A 19,141-nucleotide genomic window follows, 5' to 3' on the forward strand; every position below is an offset into this window, starting at 1 on the left:
TGTATTTAGGTTGTAGGTATAATTATTCATGTTTTGTTGATGCTAATTCCAATGGTTTAAAAATTACTAATTGTATATTGTAACGATCACACTTAAAATTGAATTGAATTCTGCATAGAGTTACCACTGCATTGATAAGATGAAATCCACGGTGATGCTTCAGTACCAAGGAAGGGCGTCACTGTCAGTGGTGCAGAATTTCAGGTATTATTTTAAAACTGGCAGGTGGATGTATGATCCAATGAAAAGCTGGAACTCTCGCTCCCAAAATGTTGTTGTCATTTGAAAACAATGGTTTTGTCTTAGGCGATCATTATGGAACAAAATTGGCTAGATAAGAGCTAAGTTATAGAATTGCCAAGATCTAGTTGAATTGCTGAACAGGCTTGAGAGTCCAAAGGGCTTAGTTCTATTCCTATATTTTGAAATAGGGTTAGTAAAAGCAGATTATCTGATCACATAAATCACATTAACACAAGGAAATAGAAGTAGGAGTATGCCACCAGGCCTTTCAGTATGATCATGGCTGGTCTATGCTTGCCTCAACTCCTCTTCTGTGCCAGTTCCCCATAACCCTCAATTCTTTCTTTCAAATAATTATCTATGTCCACTTTAAATATATCTAATGATCTGGCCTCCACCACTCTCAGGAGCAGAGAATTCCAGAGGTTCAGTACCCTCTGAGAGAAGAAATTTCAATACAGCTCAGTTTTAAATGACGGGCCCCTTATTTTGCAGCTGTATCTCCTTGTCCTGACCCTCCCGCTGTGAAAACATCTCAACATCTACCCTGCCAAGTCCCCTTAGGATATTATATGCTTGAATAAGGTTATCCCTTCGTTCTTCTAAACTCCAAGGAACGCAGATCCTAACTGTCTAGCCTCTTTTGATAGAACAACCCTCTCATTCTAGGAATTAACCTGGTGAATCTCCTTTACATTGCCTCAGGTGCTACCATTTTTTAGGTAAGGGGACCAAAACTGTGCACGGTATTCCAGGTGTAGCCTCACCAATGCCTTGTGCAACTGTAACAAAACCTCCCTATTCTTAAACTTGAACCCCTTCGCAATAAAGGCCAACATACTGTTTGTCTTCTTAATTACTTGTTGGACCTACCTGATAACATTTTATGGTTCATGCACCAGAACACCTAGATCCCTCTTAACTTCACTCGTTTGTAATCTCTCTCCATTTATATTATAATTCACTTTTTGATTCTTCTTACTAAAGTGCGTGACCTCACACTTACCCACGTTAAACTCCATTTGCCAGGTTTCCGCCCCGTCACTATTTATTTTCATTCTATGGCAGAATCACAATGTCCTCATCATAACAATCTTTTCCACCTATTTTCATATCATTGGAAAATGGAGAAACCTTACATTTCATTCCTTTCTCCAGGTCATTAACATAAATAGTAGACATTTAAGCCAAAACCATTCCCTGGGGTATTCCACAAGTTACATCCCTGAAAAGGACCCATTTATTCCAACTCTTTGTTTTCAATCCATGCCAACACACTTGCTCATGTAGCCTTTTACTGGGTAGGTTTTCTAACAGACTGCTCTGACAGGCAATCCCTGACACATTCCACAAATTCTTCTCCTACAATACCCTTTGGTTTGTCCAATAAATATGCAGATAAAAATCTCCCGTGACAATTGCAGTTCCCTTCAAACATGCCCTAGGTATTTCCCTATTTATGCTCCACCCTATTGAGAGGTCACATTCTGGGGGCCTATAGACTACTCATACCTGGGTCTTCCTTCCCCTGCTATTTATGATTTCAACCTAAATTGATTCTGCATTATTGTCCGTTGCCTCCATCTCATGACTCAATTGCATCCTGATACATTCATTGATTAGCAATGCTGCCCAGCCTCCTTTCCCTTTTGGTTTGTTCTTTCAGTGTCGTATAACCTGGAATACTAAGCACGCAGTCCTGGCCACCCTGCAACCTTGTCTCCGTAATCGTTATTAGTTTATACTTGTTGTTTTGGGTCGAAACCCTGCATCAGAATTGGGAGTGGAGAGGGGAGATGGCCAGTATAAAGAGGAGGGGGAAGTGGTGAGACGGGAGTCTGAGATGATTGCTGGACTGAGGAGGGGTGGAAGATGACAGGCAGGTTGCACCAGGTAGGAGAGGGGAGGGATTGGAGCTGGGAAACAACGGTAGATGAATGATAAATGGAGGCAGACAAAATGAATTAAGAAATGAGATGCAGGTGGAGCAAGGTGGGGAGAATCTGAAGGTTGCAGACACCTGCTGGAGGGAGATAAGCAGGAATACAAAGGGCCGCCAATGCTGGACCCTGGCACATGCTGTTGCAGAAATCTACCCTGAACTCTCTGAGTAAATTCACTACATTTCTGTTATCAGCTTTTCTGCTTTTCCCAATCTATATGACAACTAAAATATCTCGCATAGAGTCAGAATCATATGGCATGGAAACAGGCCTTTTGGCCCAACTGGACAATGCTACTCCAGATGCCTATCCAAGCTAGTCCCATTTCCCTGCATTTGGCCCTTACCCCTCTAAATTTTTCCTATCCACGTATCTGTTCAAGTGTCTTTTAAATGTTGTTAATATACCTGCCTCAACCACTTCTTCTGGCAGCTCATTCCGTATACAACCACCCGAGAAGCTGAGAGCTTCATAGATGAGACTTGTACTCAGGTGGTCACACCCGGGTACAGGCTTCAGATAGATGTGTAACCACCAGGAGAAGTAAGGGGAGTAGGCAGTCAGTGCAGGGTTCCCCTGTGGCCATTCCCCTGTGGCCATTCCCCTCACTAAAAGGTATACCTCTTTGGATACTGTTGAAGAGGATGATCTTTCTGGGGCTAGCAGCAGCAGTCAGGTCTCTGGCACTGCGATTGGCTCTGAGGCTCATAGGGAAAGGGTGCAGTCAGACAGGGCAATAGTGATAGGAGACTCGATAGTGAGGGGGGCAGACAGGAGATTCTGTGGCTGCAGAAGAGACGCCAGAATGGTGTGTTGCCTCCCAGGTACCAGGGTCAGGGATGTTTCTGAGCGAGTGCAGAACATTCTCGAGAGGGAGGGAGAAGAGCCAGAGGTCATTGTACATGTTGGTACAAATGACATAGGTGGAACAAGGGATGAGGTCTTGCAGAATGAGTATAGGGAGTTAGATAAGAAATTAAAATTGAGGGTAGTGATCTCCGGATTACTCCTGATGACCCGTGCTAGTGAGTCCAGGAATAGAAAGATAGGCCAGATGAATGCATGGCTGAAGAGCTGGTGCAAGGGGCAGGGATTCAGGTTCTTGGATTATTGGGATCTCTTCTGGGATAGAGGTGACCTGTACAAGCGGGACAGGTTGCACTTGAACCAGAGGGGGACCAATATCCTAGTGGGGAAATTTGCTTTTGCCACCAGGGAGGATTTAAACTAGATTGGTAGAGGGGTGTGGGACTTGAGAGAGCGAAGTCAGTTACAAGACAGGGGTATGTGCAGCAACCAAAGAGTGTAAGGCTAGCAAGCAGGATAGCCATGTTCACAGTAAAAGGGCAGATATAAACCGCTGCTTTAAATTGCATCTATTTCAATGCACGTAGCTTAACAGGTAAGGCGGACAAACTGAGGGCATGGATGGCCTCTAGGGACTGGGATATTGTGGCCATAACAGAAATGTGGCTGAGGGAAGGGCAGAACTGACAGCTCAGTGTTCTAGGATACTGATGCTTTAGGCCTGATAAAGGAACAGGTAAGGGTGGAGGGGGTGTTGCCTTTTTGATAAGGGAGGGCATAACAGCAGATATTCTAGAGAGGATATTCTTGAGGGATCATCTAACGAGGCCATTTGGGTTGAACTTAGAAATAAAAAGGGGATGATCACCTTGGTAGGGCTATATTATAGACCCCCCAATAATCATTGGGAACTTGAGGAGCAGATGTGTCGAGAAAATGCACATAGTTGTGAGAATTATAGGGTAGCGCTAGTGGGGGATTTCAGTTTTCCCGGCATCAACTGGGGCACCCAGAGTGCAAAGGGCCTGAATGGGGTGGAATTTGTGCTGTGCATCCAACATAGTTTCCTCACAAAATATATGGAGGAACCTACTTGGGAAGGAGCAATACTGGATCTCTTCTTAGGGAACAAAGCAGGCCAAATAACTGAAGTGGCAGTTGGGGAGCACTTTGGGTCCAGTGACCACAATTCTATTAGTTTTAAAATAGTTATGGAAAAAGATAGAACAGGTCCACAGGTTAAAGTCCTGAACTGGAGCAGGACCAACTCTGAGGGCATGAGGCAGGATCTAGCTGGGGTCAACTGGGTGACTCTGTTTAAAGGCAAAGGAACAGTTGGCAAGTGCGAGGCTTTTAAAAGGGTCTTATCAAGAGCCCAGGAGCAGCATGTTCCTGTGAGGGTGAAGGGTAGACATAGCAAGTTCGGGGAACCCCGGCTGACAAGAGATATCGAGGCTCTGGTCAGGAACAAGAAGGAAGTGTACATCGTGTTTAGGCAGCTGGGTACAAATGAATCCCTTGATGAATATAAAAGGTTTAAGACCAGGCTTAAGAGAGAAATCAGGAGGGCAAAAAGAGAGTATGAAATGGATTTGGCAGGCAGGGTTAAAGATAATCCCAAGAGGTTCTTCAGTTATATTAACAGTAAAATGGTGACTAAGGAGAGACTAGATCCTCTTTAAGGACCATCAGGGCTGCCTATGTGTGGAGCCACAGGAAATGACCGAGATTTTTAATGTCTATTTCTCCTTGGTGCTTACTAAGCAGAATTTAATGGATGCCAGAGAAATGAGAGTAATAAGTAGTGAGGTCTTGGATCATATGCCTATTACGAGGAAGGAGGTATTTGCAACTTTGAAGTGCATTATGGTGGGCAAATCCCCAGGGCCTGACCAAGTGCAACCCCCCGACCTTATGGGAGGCCAGGGAAGAAATCACGAAGGCCCTTGTAGGGATATTTGCTTCGTCTTTAGCCACTGACAAAGTTCCAGAAGACTGGATGGTGGCTAATGTTGTTCCATTGTTTAAAAAGGGTAGCAAGAACAGGCCAAGGAACTACAGGCCAGTGAGCCTCCCTTCAGTTGTAGGAAAGTTGGTTGTTACTGGAGGGAGTTCTGAGGGGCAAGATCTACCATCACGTGGATAGTCAAGGCCTGATCAGTAGTAGCATGGTTTTGTGCATGGGAGGTCATGTCTGATGAATCTTTTGGAGTTTTTTGAAGAGGTAACTAAGGGGATAGATGAAGGTAGGGCAGTACGTGTTGTCTATATTGACTTTAGTAAAGCCTTTGATGAGGTCCTGCATGGCAGGCTGATCTGGAATGTTAGGGCACATGGGATTCGGGGAGCTAGCGAGGTGGATTCAGAATTGGTTTGATGATAGGAAGCAGAGGGTGATGGTTGACGGTTGATTCTCCGACTGGAGGCCTGTGGCTAGTGGGGTGCCCCAGGGGTCAGTGTTGGGACCTCTGTTACTCATTATTTATGTAAATGATTTGGATATGAATGTACATGGCATAATTAGCAAGTTTGCTGATGATGCTAAATTAGCGGGTCTTGTTGATAGTGAAGCAGGTTACAATGAATTGCAAAGAGTTCTTGATCAGTTAGGGAGATGGGCTGAGGAATGGCAATTGGATTTCAACTTAGGTAAGTGTGAGGTGATGCATTTTAGATAATCAAACCAGGCTAGGGCCCTTACGAGTGTGGCGGAACAGCACTCCGGACAGTGGAACTGAGGGACCTGGAAGTACAAGTGCACGGTTCACTTAAAGCGGCCACGCAAGTAGATAGGGTGGCGAAGAAGGCATTTAGCATGCTGGCCTTCATCAAGTCAGGGCATCGAGTTTAGTAATTAGGGACATTATGTTACAGTTATATAAGTCGTTGGTGAGGCTGCACTTAGAGTACTGTGTACGGTTTTGGTACCCTGTAATAGGAAAGATATCAAGCTGGAGAGGGCGCAGAAGAGATTTACGAGGATGCTGCCTGGACTAGAGGGCCTGAGTTATAGGAAGAGGTTGGTCATGCTGGATCTTTATTCCTTAGAGCGTAGGAGAATGAGGGGTGAGCTCATAGAAGTTTATAAAATCATGACGGGTATGGATAAGGTAGACGACCATAATCTTTTTTCCCGGACTGGGGAGTCCATAACTAGAAGGCACAGATACAAGATAAGAGGGGAGAGATTTAAAAGAGGCCTGAGAGGTAACTTGTATACACAGAGGGTAGTGAGAACCTGGAATGAGCTGCCAGAGGAAGTGGTCGAGGTGGGTACAGTTGTAACATTTAAGAGGCATTTGGATAGGTAGCTGGAGAGGAGGGACTTAGAGGGTTAATGGGCCAAACACAGGCAATGGGGACTTGCAGTGAGGATGCTGTGGTTGGCATGGACCAGTTGGGCCGAAGGGCCTGTTTTCCTGCTGTATTACTCTATGACTCTCTGGGTGAAAAAGTTGCCCCTCAGGTTCCTATTAAATCTCTCCAATCTCACCTTAAACCTGTGCCCTCTAGTTCTTGATTCCCCAATCCTGGGAAAACGTCTTTTGTGCTTTCACTTTATTTATGCCACTCATGATTTTATACACCCCTTTAAGATCATCCATCATTCTCCTACACTGCAATGAATAAAGTCCCAAGCTGCTTAACCTCTCTCTATAACTCAGTCCCTCAAGTCCTGACAACATCCTTGTAAATCTCCTCTGCACTCTTTCCTGCTTAATGGCATCTTTCCTATAGCAGGCTGACCAAAACTGAACACAATATTCCAAATGTGGCCTTACCAATGTCTTGTTCAACTGCAACATAACATCCCAACTTCTAAATGCCCTGACTGATGAAGGCCTGTGTGCCAAAAGTCTACCTGTGACGCCACTTTCAGGGAACCATGTACAAGGTCCCTCTGTTCTACCACATTGCCCAAGGCCTTACCATTCACTGTGAAAGCCCTACCTCATTTGTCTTCCTAAAACACAACACCTCGCACTTATCTGAATTAAACTCCGTTTGCCATTTCTCAGCCCACTTATCCAGCTGATCAAGATCCGTCTGTAGTTCCTGATAACCATCTTCACTGTCTATGACACTACTTCTTTTGGTGTCATCTGCAAATTTAGTAACCATACCTTGTACATTCTCATCCAAATTGTTGATATAGATGACAAGTAGCGATGGGCCCAGCACTGACCCCTGAGGCACACCACCAGTCATGGGCCTCCAGTCCAAAAGAAAACCTTCCACCATCACCTTCTGTTCCCTACCATCAATCCAATTGTGCATCCATTTAGCTAGCTCTCCCTGGATCCCATGCGTTCTAACTTTCCATACCAACTTACCATGTGGAATCTTATCAAAGGCCTTATTAAAGTCCATATACATACTACATATACAGCCTGCCCTCATCAACCTTCTTGGTTTATTCTTCAAAAAGCTCAATCAAATTCATGAAACATGATCTCCCACATACAAAGCTATGCTGACTATCCCTAATCAACTCAAATGCATATATACCTTATCCCTCAGAATCCTCTCCAGTAGCTTATCTACCACAGGTGTTAGGCTTACTGGTCTGTAGTTCCCAGGTTTCTCTTTGCAGCCCTTCTTAAATAAAGGCACAACATTAGCCACCTTCCAGTCTTCCGGCACGTCACCCGTTGCTAATGATGATGCATATATCTTAGCCAGGGCACCTGCAATTTCTTCTCTAGCCTCCCACAGTGTCCTTGGATATAGAGTACCTGATCAGACCCCGGAGATTTATCTATCTTTATAAGTTTTAAGACATCCAGCACCTTCACTGCTATAATGCAGACTGTCCTTAAGACATCACCATTAACCATCCCAAGTTCCAAAGTCTTCATGTTTTTCTCCATGGTAAAAATGGGAGAAATATTCATTGAGGACCTCACCCATCTTGTGAGGCTCCACACAGAGGTGTACACTTTGGTCTTTGTGGGAACCTATTCTCTCCTGAGTTACTCTTTTTTCCCTGAATATACTTACAAAATCTCTTTGGATTCTCCTTAATCTTCTCTGCCAAAACTATCTCATGCTCCATTTTTGCCTTTCTGATTTCCTTCTTAAGTATACTCCTGCATCCCCTATACTCCTCCAAGGATTCACTTAATTCCAGCTGCCTGTACCTGACCCATGCCTCCTTTTTTCTGACCATTGTCTCAATATCCCTCATCATCCAGGGTTCCCTACTCCTGCCAGCCTTGCCCTTCACTCTAACAGGAATGTGCAGACCTTGAACTCTAGTTATTTTACTTTTAAAAGCCTCCCACTTGCTGGACGTCCGTTTGCCTACAAGTACCCTACTCCGATCAACTTTTGCAAATTCCTGTCTGATACCATCAGAATTTCCCTTACCCCAATTTAGAATTTGTGGACCAGATTTGTCTCTTTCCATACCTAATTTAAAATTCATAAAATTATGTTCACTGGTCCCAAAGTGCTCCCCCACTAATACCTCAGTCACTTGTCCTGCCCTATTTCCCAAGAGTAGGTCAAGGTTTCCCCTCTCCCTAGTAAGACTTTGATATATTGTCTGAAGAAACTTTCTTGAACACGCTTAACAAATTCCGCCCCTCTGAGCCCTTAGCACTACGGCAATCTCAGTCTATATTTGTAAAGTTAATATTTGGGAATTGTTTTCTCCTGAACGGTCATCCCATTCCTACCCACCTCCCCCCACCCCGCCCCCCCCCCCCCCCCCCCACCAACGGTATCCAAAATGGGATACATGTTCTCGAGGGGAATGGCCATAGGGGAATCCTGCACTATCTGCCTACCCTCTCTACCTTTCCCGGTGATCACCCAGCTACCTGCAGCCTGTTTCGTAGGTGTGACCACCTCACTAAAACTCGTATCTATGATGCTCTCAGCATCTTGGATGATGGTAAGTGTGTCCAGCTCCAATGCCTTAACACGGTCAGCCAGGAACTTCAACTGGGCATACTTCCCACAGTATAGTCCTCAGGGACACTGGAAGTTTCCCTGATCTCCCACATCCTGAAGGAGGAACATGACACCGCCCTAATTGCGATCCTCAATGCATTAAGTGTGAATAATAAATTTAAATGACCTTACTTGTTCTTACCTCTTCTCCACTTCTTCACAACCAAAGCCTCAGCACTTTGACCACAAACACAGCACTCAGAACTCAAACACAGCCTCTACTTTTGCTACCCGTAGTCTAATCTCTGCACGAACACATTACATTTTAAATTGTAACAGCTGATACCAGAGTCCCATATGACCCACTACAATGCTAAATATTTTTATGTTTCTCAGTTCAGCTCAAAGCTGCAACTGGCTGCTTGTCTTTTCTCCCAGCTTTGAAGTACTTTTGTTCTAACTCTCAAAGGCACTGCTGCTCCACTGCAACTTTCTATTTCTTTCCTACAGATCTTATAACTGCATTTATGAAGTTCTCAGTCCTGATTATCATGTCACTGTGTCTCAATAATGGGCTCCATATTATACTCTCCAAGATGCACATTGCAATTAAGTAAATTTTTTCCTTTCATTGTGTGTTTGTATAAAGACCACTTATTTTGGTCACATGTCCTATTCTGTGCTCTGCTAATGATATATTTGTATCTTTTTCCTTTCTCCCGGTTATTAATTTTATATAATTTTAATCTTTTGTATACCTGTCATACATGAAACCCAAGTACTCTACTGTGCTCTAGTACCAATCTGTCCCTAAAATATTTTTCACTTCACCTTCTCTTCCTGGGCATTCCCTCTCATGCAGTCCCTAACCCCATAACACACCCTGTTACTAGGGATATGGAAGTGCATTAGTTAAATTACTGTGCTCGAATTCAGAAGCTTGGAACAGTAATCTGGAGACACAAGTGTAAATTCCCCATGGAACTGGAGAATTTAAATTAGTTACCAAATCAATCTGGAATTTAATAAAAAGTTTCAGTGACCATGAAGTTGTTGAGGAAAAGAAAAAAAAGATAATCTTCACCCATTTGGTCTATGTGTTATTGCAGACCTAAGCAGTGGGATCAGTTCTCAACTTTACAGGCTACTCTGTTCAGGGAGATCAATGGATGGACAATAAATGCTGGGCATTGCTAGTAAGGCCCACATCCTTTGAATGACTTAGAAAAGAAAAGTAAATTCTCTTGGCTACTGTATTTACTGTTTCTATGAGGACCCTGGTCACAGCCTGGTTTAGAGTCAGTTCTTTCATCTCCCACTACTGGTGTTGAAGACCTATCTCTTGCCACTTGCATATCTCCATTAGTAACTTTATCATTATCTGGACGTGTGTTCTGAGGTTTGGAACAGATATTCAGATATACTCCATGTCATGTATTGCACGTGGATCAAACTTGCACTTTAGACCAATTACTCTGAGCCTGAAAGATTAAAAATGGAAATACCTATTGCAGATGTGTAATCTGAGGATATTCTTGCTGCCCACAGACATCTATTTACTGCAGTCTGCACACATAATTGGCTATACTATTTCTAATCTATATTTTTTATCTTTGTTAAAACTTTAACACATAGCTTCGCAATGAACTTGCTAGGTTGGTGGCTAGAGATCTATGTCACAGTATGTTGACAGGCGGACTAGAGGGAATGCCATATTAGATCTAGTATTAGGTAATGAACTGGGTCAGGTGACAGATCTCTCGGTGGGTGTGCATTTAGGGGACAGTGACCACCACTCCCTAACCTTTAGCATTGTCATGGAAAAGGATAGGAGCAGAGAGGACGGGAAGATATTTAATTGGGGAAGGGCAAATTATGAATCTGTAAGGCTAGAATATGCGAGAGTAAATTGGGATGACGTTTTTGAAGGGAAATGTACTATGGGAATGTGGTCGTTGTTCAGGAATCCCTTGGAGGGTGTTAGGGATAAATTTGTCCTGGTGAGGCAGAGAAAGAATGGCAGGGTGAAGGAACCATGGATGACAAGAGAGGTGGAACAACTAGTTAGGAGGAAGAAGGCAGCATACATAAAGTGTAGGCAGCAAGGATCAGATAGGGCTCATGAGGAATATAGGGTAGCAAGGAAGGAAATTAAGAAGGGGCTGAGGAGAGCAAGGAGGGGACATGAAAAGGCCTTGACGAGTAGGGTTAAGGAGAATCCCAAGGCTTTTTTCACTTACGTGAAGAGCAGAAGGATGACGAGAGTAAGGGTAGGACCGATTAGAGACAAAGGTGGGAAGATGTGCCTGGAAGCTGTGGAAGTGGGTGAGGTTCTCAATGAATACTTCTCTTCAGTATTCACCAAGGAGAGGGCCCTAGATGACACTGAGGACAGTGTTGGTAAGGTTAATGTTCTGGAGATATCAAAAGAGAGGATGTGTTGGAGCTGTTAGAAAATATTAGGGCAGATAAGTCCCCGGGTCCTGGCAGAAGATTCCCCAGGCTGCTCTGCGAGGTGAGGGAGGAGATTGCTGAATGGTTGGCTAGGATCTTTGAGTCCTCGTTGTCCACGGGAATGGTACCGGAGGATTGGAGGGTGGCAAATGTTGTCCCCTTATTCAAAAAAGGTAGTAGAGATAGTCCAGGGAATTACAGACCAGTGAGCCTTACGTCTGTGGTGGGCAAGCTGTTGGAAAGGATTCTTAGAGATAGGATCTATGAGCATTTAGAGAATCATGGACTGATTAGGGACAGCCAGCATGACTTTGTGAAGGGAAGATCATGTCTCACAAGCCTGATAGGATTCTTTGAGGAGATAACCAGGCAGATTAATGAGGGTAGTGCAGTAGATGTGGTCTACATGGATTTTAGTAAGGCGTTTGACAAGGTTCCACATGGTTGGCTTCTTCAGAGGGTCAGAGGCCATGGGATCCAGGGAGGCTTGGCTGTGTGGATTCAGAATTGGCTTGCCTGTAGAAAGCGGAGGGTTGTGGTGGAGGGAGTGCATTCAGATTGGAGGGCTGTGACTAGCGGTGTCCCATAAGGATCGGTTCTGGGACCTCTACCTTTCGTGATATTAATGACTTGGATGAGGGGGTAGAAGGGTGGGTTAGCAAGTTTGCAGACGACACAAAGGTCGGTGGTGTTGTGGATAGTGTGGAGGACTGTCGAAGATTGCAGAGGGATATTGATAGGATGCAGAGCTGGGCTGAGAAGTGGCAGATGGAGTTCAATCCGGAGAAGTGTGAGGTGGTACACTTTGGAAGGACAAACTCCAAGGCAGAGTACAAAGTTAATGGCAGGATTCTGGGTAGTGTGGAGGAGCAGAGGGATCTGGGGGTTCATATCCACAGATCACTGAAAGTTGCCTCACAGGTGGATAGGGTAGTTAAGAAAGCTTATGGGATGTTAGCTTTCATAAGTCATGGGATCGAGTTTAAGAGCCGCGAGGTAATGATGCAGTTCTATGAAACTCTGGTTAGACCACACTTGGAGTACTGTGTCCAGTTCTGGTTGCCTCATTATAGGAAGGATGTGGAAGCGTTGGAAAGGGTGCAGAGGAGATTTACCAGGATGCTGCCTGGTTTGGAGAGTATGCATTATGAGGAGAGACTAAGGGAGCTAGGGCTTTACTCTTTGGAGAGAAGGAGGATGAGGGGAGACATGATAGAGGTATACAAAATATGAAGAGGAATAGATAGAGTAGTCAGCCAGCGCCTCTTTCCCAGGGCACCAATGCTCAATACAAGAGGGCATGGCTTTAAAGTAATGGGTGGGAAGTTCAAGGGAGATATCAGAGGGAGATTTTTTTATCCAGAAAGTGGTAGGTGCATGGAATGCGCTGCCTGGGGTAGTGGTGGAGGCAGGTACGTTGGTCAAGTTCAAGAGCTTGTTAGATAAGCATATGGGGGAATTTAAAATAGGGGGACATGTGGGAGGAAGGGGTTAGATAGTCTTAGGTGTGGTTTAAAGGTCAGCACAACATGGTGGGCCGAAGGGCCTGTATTGTGCTGTATGGTTCTATGGTAGCCTGATGATCTGCTAATTTGAGTTCAAATTCAATCACAACGTCAGAGTTTTTAAATTCAAGTAATTTGGAATAAAATATTAGTATCAGTTATGGTAACCATGAAATTATTGATTGTCAGGAAGACCCATCTGATTCATTTAATATCTTTCAGGGGAAGGAAAACTGCCATTTCTGCCCACTAATCATAGGCACTCTTCTTGGGAAGAGACAGTTTTTGCACATTTGTTCTACAAGTACCCCCTTCTTCATAATGTTGAGAACCTCACTAACTCTCCCATTAAACTTCTATGCTGTAAGGGGCTCAATTCTAGCTTACTTAGATTGTATTAAGCTTGACCCTCATGTTTTGTAGAGTCATAGAGTTATACAACATGGAAACAGGCCCTTGGTCCATGCCGTACAAGATGCCCCATCCAAGCCAGACCCATTTGCCAGCATTTGGCCCATAACCTTCTAAATATTTCCAATCCATGTACCTGTCCAATTGTCTTTTAAAAGTTGTTATTGTATCTGCCTCAACCATTTCCTTTGGCAGCTGATTCCACATACATACCACCCTTTGTATGAAAAGTTGCCCCTCAAGTTCCTCTTAAATTTTTTCCCTCTCGCCTTAAACCCTATGCCCTCTGGTTCTTGATTCCCCAACTCTGATCCCCCATTCACCTTAAGGTCTAAGAAATAAAAATTGAGCCCTAAAGAACGGTCTCAACCCAAAACGTTGACTGTTTCTTTCCCTCTATAGATGCTGCCTGACCTGTTGAGTTCCTCCAGCATTTTGTGTGTGTTGCTTCTGATTCCCCAACTCTTCATTCCCCATTCACCCCATTTATGCCCCTCATGACTTTATACATCTCGATAAGATCACCTCTTAGTCTCCTACGCTCTAAGAAATAAAATGCTAGTCTGTCCAACTTCTCCCTATAACTCAGTCCCTCAAGTCTGGGCAGCATCCTTGTAAATCTTTTCTGCACCCTTTCCAGTTTAATAACATCTTTCCTATAGCAGGACAACCAAAACTGAACACAATACTCCAAGTGGGGCCTCACCAGCGTCCTATACAACTGCACCATGAACTCCCAACTTTTATACTCAATGCCCTGACTTATGAAGGCCAGCATGCCAAAAACCTTCTTCACTGTCCTGTCTACCTTTGACTCCACCTTCGGTGAACCAGGTACTTGTACTCCAAGGTCCCTCTGTTCTACCACACTCCCCAGGGCCCTATCGTTCACTGTGAGTGCCCTATCTTCATTAGTCTTACCAAAATACAACACCTCACAATTACCTAAATGAAACTCCATTTGTCATTCATCAGCCCACTCAGCCTGCCCTGCCCTCATCAACTTTCTTGGTCACCTCACAAAAAACTCAATCAAGTTTGTAAGGCATGATCTCCCATGCATAAAACCATGCTGACTACCCCTAATCAACCCCTGTCTTTCCAGATGTACGTATATCTTATCGTTCAGAATCCTCTCCAGTAACTTACCTACCACAGGTGTTAGACTTACTGGCCTGTAGTTCCCAGCTTTTCCTTTGCCGCCCTCCTTAAATAAAGGCATAACATTCTCAAGGGTTCCAACACCAACCCCTGCGGCACACCACTAGTCACTGGCCTCAATTCTGAGAAACAACCTTCAACCACCTACCTCCAAGCCAATTTTGAATCCTCCTAATTAGCTCTCCCTGGATTCCATGGGACCTAACCTTTCAGACCAGCCTACCATGCGGTACCTTGTCGAAGGTCTTGCTAAAGTCCAAATAGATAACATCCACTGCTCTACCCTCATCTACCCTTTTGGTTACCTCTTCAAAAAACTCTAAAAGATTTGTCAACGCAACTTTCCACACATAAAGCCATGCTGACTCCTCCTAATCAGACTCTGTCAATGCGAATGCCAGAAGATCCTGTTACTTAGAATTGCCTCTAGTAATTTCCCCACCACTGATATCAGGCTGACAGGTCTGTAGTTCCTTGTCTTGTCCTCTCTACCCTTCTTAAACAACTGAATGGCATTAGCCACCTTCCAATCTTCGGGAACTTCACCAGTGGCTAACGATGAAGCAATTATTTCCACAAGGCCCTCTGCAATTTCTTCTCTAGCCTCTCACAAAGTCTGAGGATGCACCCAGTCAGGCCCTGGGGATTTATCCACCTTAATTTCTCATTTCTCCAAATCTCTTTCAAAGCTCCAGAATGACAACCTCCCCACTTTTACCCTCTAACTTTTAGCAAATGACTAAAAGTTGTCTGTGGGCATTTGTAGTATTTAACATCTTTGAATCACAGAAAATTTACAGGATGGAAAGAGGGCATTTGTCTGGTTGAGCCCGTACTAGCCATCTGCAAATGTAATCCAACTATGCTTGTTCAGTACTTATCCAGCTTTGTCTTAGAATCCACTATTGTATCAGCCTTTGTTATTTTCTTGACAGCACACTCAGACCCGAACCCCTCATTGTGTGCAATTTTTTTTCTTAATGTTACTTTTGTTTTCTTTTGAAAATCACTTCACTTTTTCCTCAGGTTGTTGACTCTTCTGCCAATGGAATGGTTTCTCTCTATCCATTCTGTTTTGACCCTTCAGAATTTTAAATAGAACCCCTCTGTTTTATGAAGGCAACTCCAGCCTTCTCCATTCTCTCCACTTGACTAAAGTTCCTCACCCCTGGAATCATTCTTCTGCACCTTTTCTAAGGTCAGGATCCAGTATGCTTGTTTGACCATTTTCTCAATTTACTCCGCTATGTTCAATAATGTATGCAGATACACTTAGATAACCCTCTCTTGTACCATTTTTGGAATGGTGTGTTCTACTTTATATTGCCTCTGATTCTTCATGACCAAAATGTAATATTTTGCAGTTGTCTGCATTGTTTCACCTGTCATGTCTCTGTTCATTCTAGTCAATTTAAATTTTCCTGAATTCTATTACTAATGATACTAAGAATCTTGTTATTGTATGTATTTCCCTAGTGTATTCTAATTTATGTCTTAATTTACTATTTCTTACCTCCCTGGCTAAAAGTATAGCTAGCCCATAGCTTTTCTCTGCTTCTGCATTTTTTGGAAAACTTACTGAATTTAAAAAAAATGCTTTAAAATCAAAATACTATATCAAATTGAAGACAAAACTGAATGAGTTGAAAATGAACATTTATTTTTTCCAGTGTGCCCTTGACTATCTATTTCTTACCTCTAATCCTTGTTGTCCAATAATAACTTCATTGTGTCTTCCTTTATGCCATTAGAGATTGACCAGCAGGAAGTTAGAATATAACATGGACGTATATATTCCTCCCACTATTTTCATCTGACAAGAAAATAACAATGGTTGCCCACTCAGGCCACAGTTAAAATTGCAGTCAGTGGTTGATAATGTCACCAGTTTCTGTGCACCTGCATAAAGCCCAGTGTTAACATCAGTTGGATATCCTTGCCACTCACTCAGAAGTGCAGGTTAAAGAAACGGGGGGACCTCTGAATCTTGGCAGGGTTTGGCGTTTTAGGATAGGGAATGGTAAAAAGTACTTGTCGCAATCCACATCAGTACCACCAACAGTGGAAAGAAACAGAAAGAGGGCTTACTACAAAGAGCTTGAAACTTAATTAAAAAGCACCACCTTCTGAGTGCTTTATTTCCACAGTTCTACTTGTTGAGTGTCATTGGGGAAAATCACCCAGAAGCAATTCTACTGCTAATAGTGTGGGGAAAAAAGGGTGTATCTTGTGCAGCACTGGTATTGTAACAGGGGGAGCTGTATTTGTGGGATAGATTGAAGCTGAACTGTACTGGGACCAAGCTTCTAGAGAAAAGGATAAATACGATCATGGAAAGTCCATCAAAACCTGTAAGTTAGAGATATATCATTGTGGCAGTGAAACCCCTCTGTCCCAGCGAGAACACTCTCCTCAGCTAGTTCACCCCTCTCCTTCAAACCATATATCATCACTTTACTTTGCGGTCTTTCCATTCTGTCCTACCTCTCATCTCTTTTACCTCTGAACTCCTTGTCTGTGCTGCCATTTTTCATATTTATGGTCATCTTTCTCAGAACTCCTTGATTGAAAACCTCCAATCAAGTTTCTGTCGCTGATGATTTTGTGTCATTGGATCAAATGCTATCAATCTCTTATTGTTCTTACTGATTTGGCTGCATCCTATAGGCTGCCTCTTGACAACATTATTTGAAAGCACAATGCTGACTTTTATGTGTACACAGGTGATACACTGGTAAATCTTTCTTGGCCCCTCTGCTGTTTAATATGTCAGACTATTTGGTGACATCCAAAAATGAATGAGCAGAAATTTCCTCTAATAAATTGGGTAGCCGTAGCTGTTGCCCTCAGTCCTTGTAACAAACTCCATTCCTAATCCAAAATTCTACCCCTCTCACAGGCAACTATGTGAAAATGAACTATATTGTCTGCAACCTTCCAACTCTGTCACATTGGCTGACTCTGTTCCTAAATTAGATCATCATAAACCCTCACTTATGTCTTGGTTACCTCCAGTCTTGATTATTTCTGTGTAATTCTGGCCGGCTGCCTCCATTCTACCTTCTTTAAGTAAGCTAATTGAATACTCTGCTGCCTGTGCCCTAATGCATATAGTCCTGATTCTATTCATCCCTGCATTTGCTGATACCACATTGGCTCCTGACTCAGCAATGTGCTACTTTTAAAAATAATATGTATGATAATCGTTACATTACTTGACAAGTACCCAAAGGAAAAAAAAACATACTGCTTATTGCAAGTTATTGTAAACAAGTTTACTGCATTTAGGCGACTTGATGTTCATAATTTGCAGGTTTTTATTAAGGGGAAGTTTGTATCCATTATAATGGAAATTATTTGGGACAATCAGTAAGTCGCTCATTGTTAAAGGTGCCCACTTCTTTGTTTGTCTATTCACATAAGTTTTAGGATAGTAGTGGAGGGAGTTATCTGGAAATAATAGTTAACCTGAAGATGAGAAGAAAAAAGTATGGAGAGAGTGATAAGGATAACTTAAACACATAAAACAGAAGACATTACATGAAATGAAGATAAATGCCTACTTAAAAATAAACTAGCATTACAAAAGAAACAGATGTATTTAATTTCCTGCAAAATACTGCATAAAGTATCAATCTCAAAAAGGATATTGGTGGAATGGGTAAAAGAGAAATGCATCCTGGGAGAGAAAGGGGACAGCAACCTTGATGAGAATCTGTCTGTGCACAATAAATAAAACAAACGGATGTAGCATAATAAATAAAACAATTCCGGTTTGAAGAGCGGTGTGGAAGGGCATGCTGCAAGCAGCAACAGGCACGACTGATAAAGATGAATTTTCAGCCTCAAGACGCTGCAATGCAGGACCACATGCGTGTTAAGCAGTAAAAAAAAAGTAGAGAATAAGTCGAGCTAACTGATCTCACAATCAACAGATCATATCGAAGCTCTGCAACCTTGCTATGTCTGCTCATGAATGGTGATAGGCAATTAAACAGTGCTTAGAAGGAAGCTCCAATAATATCCCCAACATTAATGATGGCAGGACCGAGCATTTGACTGCTGGAGACAAGGTTGAAGTATTCACAGCCATGTTCAGCTAGATAAGTGGCTTTCTCCTGAGATCTCCACCATCATAGAAGCCAGCATTCAGCCAATTTGATTTATTTCCAAGTGATATCAAGAAAAAGCTAAGGGTGCTGGAGACAGCAAAGATGATGGGACCAGACAACATCCCAACTGCAGTAATGAAGACCTGTGCTCCAGAATTTGCAATTTGCTGCATCTCTAGCCAAGGTGTTCTGCTGCAGTTACAAGATCAAAAATATGCAGATGTTGGAAATCTAAAGTAAAAACAAGAAGTACTGGAAGTATGCAGAAGGTCAAGTAGCATTTGTGGAGGAAGACACAGAGTTACTGTTTCAGATCAATCATCCTTCATCAACACTGGATACAGCTGACCTGCTAACATTTCCAGCACTTTCAGCTTTTATTCCAATTTACTAGCACCTATTGATTGATTTGAAAAATTGCGTAGAAGTGTCCTTCACAGTAAAGTAAGACAGAACTAATCCAGTAAATTATACCCAATCACTCTGCTCTCAATCATCAGAAAAATGATGGAGGGTATCATTGACAATGTTAGCAAGCAGCACTTACCCATCAATAATTTCATCATTGATGGCTAGTTTTGGTTTTGCCAGGACTTTATCACAGCCT

General features: G+C 43.0%; 1 protein-coding gene across 5 annotated transcripts in view; it reads left to right on the forward strand.

Moving 5' to 3' along the window:
- The window catches only part of fyco1a (FYVE and coiled-coil domain autophagy adaptor 1a), a 219,484-nt gene that overhangs the window by 121,014 nt on the left and 79,329 nt on the right, over window positions 1–19,141 (forward strand). The gene's annotated exons all lie outside the window — the stretch shown is intronic.

Source organism: Pristis pectinata, chromosome 5, assembly GCF_009764475.1.
Source record: "Pristis pectinata isolate sPriPec2 chromosome 5, sPriPec2.1.pri, whole genome shotgun sequence".
Taxonomy (NCBI): domain Eukaryota; kingdom Metazoa; phylum Chordata; class Chondrichthyes; order Rhinopristiformes; family Pristidae; genus Pristis; species Pristis pectinata.